The following is an 8,260-nucleotide window of genomic DNA, read 5'->3' on the forward strand; positions in this document are numbered from 1 at the left end:
CCAATCAACACCTGCACTCGTGTGACAAGAGTGGCCCATCAGTGAGTCAGACAAACAAGGATTCTAACGAGCCTCCATTTTTAGGAGAGTGAGAACAATTTGCAAGCATTCCAGCTTACATCACATCTCAGCTTTAAAAGCTCAACTCCACACTCTCTATTTCTGAATTGAGAAAGCTCCTCGGATGAGAAGCGAAACGTCTTCAGCTACAGAATAGAAGTCCAGTTGTTTTTGTTTTTTAACTTTTTTTGAATAAAGCAGTGAAATAGCTGTAACAAGAGAAAAGGAGAAGGAGCCAGATGCAGAGCCTTTTACATATTTCAAAGAAATCATAAAAGTAATTAATCAAACGACGGAAAGACTGGCTGCAGAGGTTGTGCCCCAGAATCAGCAGCCAAGGCAGACATGGGTCGTAGGCTGCTCGCTAAGGCCATTTATTACGCAAGTTACACTATAGATCATGGAAAGTGGCACACATATGGCAGAAGTGCAAATAATTGCAAGATTTATTTATATAAAAGATGAGCAGCTTTTAAGGTTAATGAAACAGTTTTTCTGAAGACTATATGTTTACACTATATGTTTATGTCTAAAGAAGTACCTATATTAATTTGCTTGGAAGTAGGGCTGCACAATTTTAGAAAAACCTTGCAGTGTGTGATATTGTTTAGCATTGCGATGAGGATATCAATTGCGAGAAACCTACTTTTTTTTTTCCACTCACTGCTTTCTTTTTTTTCATCATCTAAACCAGGTTTGGACATCAAGGCCAGCGGGAGTCTGTTGGATTGACCAAATATAATATTAGCATGCAGTACATGAAAAATAGCTTCTGATTTACTGCAGTCCAAGAAGCCCTTTGCAATATTGATATTGCACTCAATTATAATTGCAATGGGCATCAATTTTGGATATATGCTGTGCTTTTGAAGGTAACATTAAGGCTATTATGTAAATAACTAAACATTTAGGGTTCTTTAAATTTAGGGTGATATTAGACAACATTATTTTGAATCATCTAATCAAAATCTTTTTCTGAATAAATTCCATGATTCAAATAATGTTTTATCCTGGTTTTAATTTGTATTTTCAGTTAAACAATGTCTACATTTAAGTTTTATAACTTCTTAAATGTATTTAATGGAGATTTTTTACATTAATATTATTAATTTTTAAATTTATTTTACCAGTTTTACCAAGACTTTCACATGGAGTTTTTAACAGTTCTGTTCTACTGTAACAAGTCATGCTGGGAAATCCTATAGAGCCAGAGAGGAGTGCAAATCCACTTACTGGCTGACAGAGATTAACACTTTTTTTTCTTTTTTTTTCAGTGCCAGAAAGATTTTCTTCCTCATTCCTTAGAAAGTGTTGAGTGCCACTGTAGTCTGAAATATACAATAGCAACAATACTGGGTCATGTCTAACTTGAACCATTCGCTAAATATTTTGAACCTTTTCATTTATGAATTATTAACACTGCAATATTTTTTACATACATGTGGTAGCTCTGAAGACATAATTATATTATTTTTTTCATGTTTATATTTCTGAACAAGTTACTTATATGTCAGCTCTTGAAACTTTGTAACTTATTTACCAATTAATGATAAGCTTTAACTACATTTATACCTCTTTGGGTGTATTAACTTTCTTTCGTGAGACAAAAATATGTTATGCATGCTCACTTAGATGCACAACATATTTAAAATTAAAAAAAAAAAAACTTAAACCCTTAAAATAACATCTTTAACTAAAAATGTTGAACTTCACTCTTCTGTCAGATTTTGCAGGAACAGGCCCAGGATTGCAGACTGAACATGAGGAGCTCAAGAAAAAAAAACAAAAAAAAAAACTTAAAGATTTATTAAACCAAGAAATCAAAATAAAGCTTTCATGAAATCAAAACCCAGAGGCACAATGGCGTAAACACAAGGGGACAAGATGGCAACCCCCACCTTGGCCTGAGAGCACAAACAATGGTGGATAAAAGGGGAATGGAGACTGACCGAATATAAAGGCTGAGGTGGAACATAATTCCATTTCTTTTGTTCACTGACTTGTAAAAAAAAATAAACGCTAAGTTTAAATTGAATGAAAATTGATGATTAAATGGAACAACATGACATGACACTCTTTTGTCAGGGCCAAGTTTTCCTTTCTTTTTTGAAGCACCTAAAGATTTGTTTTGTTTTCCGTTTCATCCAAAACATGTTCCAGGACTAAATTCATACAAAGGAAAATGAAACGTCTGTGTTTTTTGACTTTCAATTGACATTCTTCTGAACAGGATGGCGGCACTCGTCAGATAATTTGTCTTTGGCTCTCTTCACATTTCTGCTCCTTTTCTTTCTTGAGTTGTCATGTGGCACATCCTCGTCTCTTTCAAGATTTGGTCTGTCTGCATCCGCAGCTTCTTCACTGTCTTCATCTTTACAGTCACTACGGCTGTCTTTTCCCTCTAAGTCTTCTTTTTTTCTGGTTGCCATTCACTTCCACTGCCTCTTGCATCATTGTCACTTGACTGAAATAGTAATCCCTCCAGTGTTCTGTAGACTTTCTGTTTCATTCTGTTTTACAGTTACAGTATGTATAAAGGAGAGGCACTGTCTGCCACAGACATAATAGAACGAATCAGCTAATGGTGTAATATTGCTAAAACTGCTATTAATAAATATATAGAAACACGAACCCATCAATTTACAAAAAAATAAACAAATAATTCCAATAAATAAAAAGAAACAAAAATGTAGTAGTATGTCAAATAATGCATGCTATTTGATGGACTGAGCAAATAATTAAGAATAATATCAGTACTTCCATTCACCCATCCATTTTCAACCATTTACTGGAGGTTGGTTCATAACAGTTCAAGGATTAAAACCCAGACATTCCTCTTCCCTGTAACGCTCTCAAGCTCATCTTGGGGGATCTCAAGGCTTTTCCAGGCCAGCAAAGATATTTAATCCCTCCAACCAGTTCTGAATCTGTCCCAGGATCTCCTTCCAGAAGAATGTGCTTGGAACAACTTCAAGGACAGGAGACTTCCCAACCCCCTCAGCTGATTCTTGTTGATGTGCAAGAGCGGCCGCTATATTCTGAGCTCCTCCCAGATGATGGAGCTCCCCACTCTGTCGATACTCATAAACTGCACAAAATATTAATGCTTAGAGGTAACTTCATCTACAAAACAAAACCATGTTAATCCAAATCCATGTATCTACTAGACAATGTATTTTAAAAAGTTGTCTACCGTACTGATTCGTGAAAATGTACATCTGAGTGGAGTAGACTAGCCCCATTTTTACACGCATTTGGTTAAAATGTGCAGCGCTCCACATTCTTGATCAAACTGTGGTTTTTCCTCCTGGTATAAGTACTGTTCATACTCTACAGCTATCCTTGGACAGCTTTATTTCATAGGATCCAAGTTTTGTTGGAGAGAATCAATGCTACTCTTAGGAACAGCACCTGAGCAGGACTCTTAAAGAAAATACTTTATTGACCTATATGCTCATTTTATTGACCTATTCCCATGTATGACTTAATGCAAGAAGCAGTTGGCAATCTGCATTCAAATCTCAAGCGGTGAATCTCAACTAACTACTGAACTTCAGTCAACCCAAATATTACAAATTCAAATGATTTCAAAGAAGACAATTGTTCTTAACTTCTGAACTTTAGTCATCACAATTCTTATGAAGTGAAATTATTTCTAAAGAGAGAAATCTGCCTTTTCCTCATAATTGCATACTGAACTGATGGCTGTTTCTTTTTTATATAGATTTCATAAAATTAATCCTCCACCATTTGCACTGAATTAGCCTTGCTTCATAGGTAATTTTTCCACAACCAGCTTCACATTTTTCCAGACATTTAACAAGAGTCAAAACAATCTGGCTTAAAATCATAATTACCACATTTTCTTTTGGGTTTTTTTGCACATCTAATTAATCTCAGGTGGCTTCATTAACTTTTAAGTGTAATCTGCCCTAAACTGGATAAAAAAATGTTGATAAAACAACAGGCTAAATAAGTATCTAAGATACTTCAATAAAAAAAAGTAAACTGAACTGATGATATTTCTTTGACTGTATTTTAAGGGGGGGAGAAATCCTTTCCTGGTTGTATCTATTTTTTACATGCTTGGCAGAGTGTTGATTTAAGTGTTGTAACTTTACCTCTCCTCTGACAGAGGTCTCACTCAATGAAGCCAAAACAAAGCAGTAATAAGTCTTGATGTGGGTATTATCTCCCAGAAACCTCCCACTCTGGCACTGCCACACAAAATCCCATCACTAGACAGGGCACGCATTATAGTAAGAGTGAATAAGAGAGATGTGAATAGAGAATGGGCATTGTTAATGGGATTGCAGTGTTTTAGAAGAAGCCTATGCACTCAGCAGATAAGGGGCCTGTTTATCCTGTTAATGTCTCACTTTAAATATATTAGAAGTAGGAGGCTCCCTGCTTTACTTTGGCTCTTTGCCTCACTAATCCTGAAGAGCGTAAGGGACAAAGTGTTTATAGATCCGCACATTAGACGTTAAGTAGTGTTTACTGGGTAAATGATACTATTTTCCTACAGAAAAATAATGTATTTTGATCTAATTATACAAATTAGTCACTTTTGTTTTGTCTATCAATCTCAATTATTTCAAACGGAGGTCACTTTGTGGAATAATTTCAGCAGAGGCACACATACATAAAGTAAATATGCGCAGGTTCATGTGCAAATGTACACACGCCGTGCCTCGTGAACAAACACAATATAATGTAGTGAATGCTAATGAGAGGTGATCCAGTTCCCACTGTGCCACAGTGGGGCCAAAAGCAAGCAGCAGTTTGTTTATTCTATTTGCACTGTCACAACAGGTTCCCAGAGGTTTGGTAGTCCCTGTATAAAACAAGGCCTGCTCCATAATTCATCCCTTACTTTGCATTTGTTTTCTTGTAGGATTATGTCAGGCAATACACTGTAAGGAACCACTGCTAATGTATGGTGTATGTACAGCAGCGTCTTATCATATATCAAAATATATATATAAGTTAAAGTTACATCCCTTTGCATCATAACTGTGATTTATAAATCTAAAACAGTATGTTCTAGGAAACAGAGCCCGCCCACTCTGACTCACTGATACCATGAGTTTTAATGTGTTGCTGGATTGATGACAATTCCCACCAGCAAACAGACTGGTGCACACAGTGGGAAACTGGTACATTTTATGGATTGCTTTCCAATTTGTGATTGAGAAGCAGAACTACCCTGACAGCTAAATGGTTTGAAGCAAAAGTGGAATAACAAGTTATATTAGTACACACAGGTTAGTAATATTTATAAAATTGAACTAGAAATGTGCATTTTAGTTCCTTATTTACTAGTCATTAAGCATTCTTAGGGTATATGACTTTAACTTTACTTATGTTGGATAAAATAAACAAAGACTGATCTGGAGAAAAAACAGCATAGACATCTTTGCCTTGCTTAAGCTACTTACACCGCCGATATGCTGTGGTTATATATTCTTGAGTCACAAGTCACCTCCCTCCTCATGCTGGGTCACAGTGGTGGTGTCTGAAATTATGATTGGTTTTCTGTAGGAGGTGGCCAGTGCAAAGTCCAACAGTTACTGCTGTGATAGTGCATAGTGGGAACTCGCGATGGCTTTGGACATCAGCTGCTGCCGTTTGTGACACTGGCAGAGTCTGTTCTTAGCGGGAGATTGCCGGAGGGGCACCCTAGGAACTCAATGACAAAATCACTGCTGTATCAAATCCTTAAACATCCCTCCTCCTGCACCTGTGTTAACTAAAATGGCTGTTTCCTTTATTACGTGGAGAGTCAGCCACGGACCTATAAATATATTTGTAATCTCCACATTAGTCAGTTTAATTCAGAAGACTTTAAACAGAAGGCCCATTAAAGAAGTGGCACAATAATATCCATACTTATAAAAAAAAATAAAGTAAAAATTGCTCAGGGACATTATTTCAAGATCTAAATTGAGTGGTGCCTTAATATTTCATCTTCCAAAATGATTGTTGTTTGCTGAATTGTAAAGTCTCTTTTGTATTGTCTGCAGTTTAGAGCAAGAAGGAACGTTTGGTGAGAAACGGGTCATCCAGACAAGCAGATGTTGAGTGAACAGATTAATCCCACAGTCCTGATTTAGAGAGGAAGTAATACCTAGCTGAGTGGAGAGAAACAAATCATGGCTTTTTCTTTATCTTCTGGTTTATATGCTTGCTTATGTCACTACTTTGTTTCTGTTCTCTAACTCAATAACAGACCAATTGAATCAAATAGAAATTAATTTTAGAAAGTTTTTATGTGGGTGGGCTTATCTATTTGTGCTGTAGTCATCTGGCAGTTCAAATGAAGCATCATTTACCCTTCAACAAAGAAAATAAAAACAATCAAACAAAAACAAAATGAATAGGTAAATATTACTAACTTGATTATATGTCAGATGAAAGGGAGTTTAGATTAAGCAAAATATTGCAAGGGCTTTTTGGTCATTTTATTCTTATTTCATTCCTAATGTAATCAATGTAACTTTTAATATAAATAAAAGTTTTTACCTGAATCTGTTTAAAAATACATTTTCATGTAGCAGAAAAGAACTTCTGTGACAATGAAGCTATAAAGAGATATATCCGAGTAACCTTGTTGTGTTTAAAGTGTGTGAAAACAAGGCTCTGACCTTTTACTAAAAAGTTTTTTGCATTGATGTTTTTTTTATGTATACTTATTAGTCTTTATGTAAATGTCAACTATTTAATTAGTGTTTATAATAAGACCTTAGGTTGACATTTAATTTCATGGGTGTCAAATAGGATGAGGTACCCTTCAGGCCTTTTGCAGCTCATCTTATGTTTGTTTAAAATTGTCATAGATCCAAGTGAATCATAAAAAAAATGTAACCGTGTGATTAATATTTTTGTAAGGACATGTCATCAACTATATTTTAATTAGTTATCAAGGAGGCTTTATTTTTACCCTTTTTTTGTTGTTGTTTTGCTGCTGCGAAATATTTTCTGCTAACAGTCGACAGCCGTGTGAAGTTGAAGTTTGACAACTTGCTATTGTCACAGCAGACAGGCATGTTTTCAGGCAGAATTTGATTGTCTAGGAGGAATGCTAATATCCTTGAACACCTTTGATGAGTGTCAGGCTCCTTCTTCCCTGTCTATCTTTCCAGCAGTGTCTGCTTGTCTCTGACTTACATTTACTCTCACATCTTCGTTTCTGTCCTTTTTTCCCCCCACTTTTGGCTGACATTTGAGATCAGTGGATCCATTCATAGATATATTATATGAATAATTGAATTTTATCAGTTGTCATTCACACTGTAGGCAGCTCGAGCAATAGAGTTGTGGGCTGCAGTCCACAGAAGACTGGCACGTTCCACCATGAGTGTAATGACAGGCAGCAAAGTGCCTTTAGGGTGCCAGCTTTCATCATTGTAAATGTTGATGACACCGACTTGTTGTGGAGCTGACAAACTGTCAAGGAGCTGCCAGATTTGCACAATCACTGACTCTGCAGTGCTATGATCACCTTTTCACTGATGAATGCCAACCTTTTCAGAACATTTGTTATTATGTAGGCAGGAGGATGTAGCCTTCAGTGTGTACATTTTGCCACACACGTCTATCATCTCTTCATGTAAAAAAAAAAAAGGTAGTTTGGAAACCCACTGCAGGTTGAAGATCAGTAGCAGTGCACAACCTGGTGGTGCTATTTGTTGTCTTTGTGATATTAAAGACAGCACCAGAAATTTGAATATAGGCAAACACTGTATCTTCACTTTAGGACTAATTTTCGGACAGAACATAGTATCTTCAAACACACTTACACACTACTGTCTCACTGGCTGCAAATAAGAGCCTTGAAGACTGAATGGAAGATGTGTTTGTCATGAACGGGGTGGAAGGAGGCGAACCCTGAACGCAGACTCATGTTGTTAAAAAAAAACTAAATTTATTTAGAAATAAAAGGCAAACCCAAAACAAAGGCTGACGTGGCAGCAAAATCTAAACTAAATTCAAAAACATTAACTAAACAAAACATGAACAGACCTGTGACAAGAGAAACCACTGGGAGACGAGAAGGCACGAGCAAACGGAAGGATGGCACATCAGGGAGGCAAAGAATGACAATGAACCAGCGGATAGTGAGAGAAGTGACCGGGTTTTTAAAGGCAGAGGGTGATTAGTGGAAGTGGGCACAGGTGAGATGATTAAGGAGCTAGAG

At 36.5% G+C, this 8,260-nt stretch overlaps 1 protein-coding gene across 1 annotated transcript in view; it reads left to right on the forward strand.

Moving 5' to 3' along the window:
- The window catches only part of LOC108230990 (astrotactin-2), a 268,258-nt gene that overhangs the window by 30,860 nt on the left and 229,138 nt on the right, over positions 1–8,260 (forward strand). The window lies entirely within an intron of this gene.

The sequence above is a fragment of the Kryptolebias marmoratus genome, linkage group LG14, assembly GCF_001649575.2.
Source record: "Kryptolebias marmoratus isolate JLee-2015 linkage group LG14, ASM164957v2, whole genome shotgun sequence".
In the NCBI taxonomy this organism is placed as follows: Eukaryota; Metazoa; Chordata; class Actinopteri; order Cyprinodontiformes; family Rivulidae; genus Kryptolebias; species Kryptolebias marmoratus.